Here is a 1,631-nt window from a genome sequence, read left to right on the forward strand (position 1 = left end):
TGAACACGCCAATAAAATTGGCGTATTTAGAATACGCTAAAAAGCTTGACGTATTTTCAATGCGCGAATTAGTTTAGCGAATTTGCTTCTTTTTAAATTTTTAACTAAATGTGATTCTTTTGTTAATTACTATTATTACCGTGCTCCTCTCTAAAAATGCCCCAAAAAAAAAGACTTTTTTTTTTTTATTTCTTAGAGGAAGCTTGAGTCACATATATGATTGAAATTGGACTTTCAATTTACTAAAAAATGATTACATGATTTTCGTTGTTCTTATAAGTTGATCAGATACAATGCAACTAAAACTTAAAAAAAAATAAAATAATTGTCCGTGAAATATATAAAAATTTTAAGAGGTTTTACAAGGGGGTAAATCTGCTATTTATACCTCTTTATAGCAGTGGTTTATAAACCGCGGTTACAAACTGGTGTGGAAAAGTCATGTTTTTTGTAGTGTCATTTGTTTTTACAAAATTTATGATTCAGCACTTAATATTAAAAAAAATCAGTATTAGCTAATGAAGAAAATTATAGCCAATGTATGATCTACTTTCTAATATGGAATCTTCTGTTGATGTTACAGTAGGACTTATGGGGAACAGATGATCTCAGTTGAAAACTGGACCTCCCAAAACGTTTCTCACGACTCTTATCGTCGGCAATAATTGAAAAGATTACTATAAATTACGCAATTTATTTAATATAATAAGTATCATGTATTTAAGAACTGAATTTAATTTAATTTAGTTGAAAATTTGATCATATTTTTCAAACTTTATTTTCTCAAGCTTTTTCCTCTTAGCTTTCTTGCATTACTAATCATCTCTATAATTTGTTATATACTAAAAAATTATATGAGGCATCTAAACTTTTTTATTTTCTAAATCGCTGTAAATTTAAATATAATTTATAATAAAATTAAGTAGTATTAAAGAAATGAGAAATAATTGGAAAAAAAAGTGGGTCAAACAAAGTGAATGGCTGGAGAACGGGGCAGATAAATATGCATTTATTGCTGCTTATTTGGCCGTCATTCACTGCTGACAGAGAACTTGACCAACGTGTTTCACGACCACGTGGACTTATAAGAGCGTAATTAATTTTAATTAAGTATAATAATTTTAATGAAAGTGACACATGTACTTTCTAGTAACTTAACCATACGATTAATTTTAATGAAAGTGACTATTGTATTGTAAAATAGGCTGATGATTAGTTTCAAAAATGATTCGGGAAACTGGGATATTATTTAGTTTATTATTAAAATTGGGTGCTCTATATAAATCAGTCCTGGAACATATAATATTAGTAGCATTAGTATTAAAATTTATTAAAGTATTAATTAATTAAGTTTTATCTTTGTTGTATCTTGGAACATTAAAATTTTTATGTGAAAAATTTTAAAAAAATGGAAAAAATTATGGGTCCTTACCCACTTAAAATTTTTTTACTACTATATATTGTTGATTACAAATGAGACCCTTCATTGAGGAGAAAATCTTTGTTCGATGTAGCAAATATTCATCATATAAAATATATTATATGATCGAAGTTGGAAGAATCTAGTGATATGAGAGTTGTTCTCAAGAGTGTGGGTCAGTTAATTCGATCGATAGGAGTATAATCAGGCG

This window comes from Dendrobium catenatum, unplaced genomic scaffold, assembly GCF_001605985.2.
Source record: "Dendrobium catenatum unplaced genomic scaffold, ASM160598v2 fragScaff_scaffold_636, whole genome shotgun sequence".
NCBI classification, from domain to species: Eukaryota; Viridiplantae; Streptophyta; class Magnoliopsida; order Asparagales; family Orchidaceae; genus Dendrobium; species Dendrobium catenatum.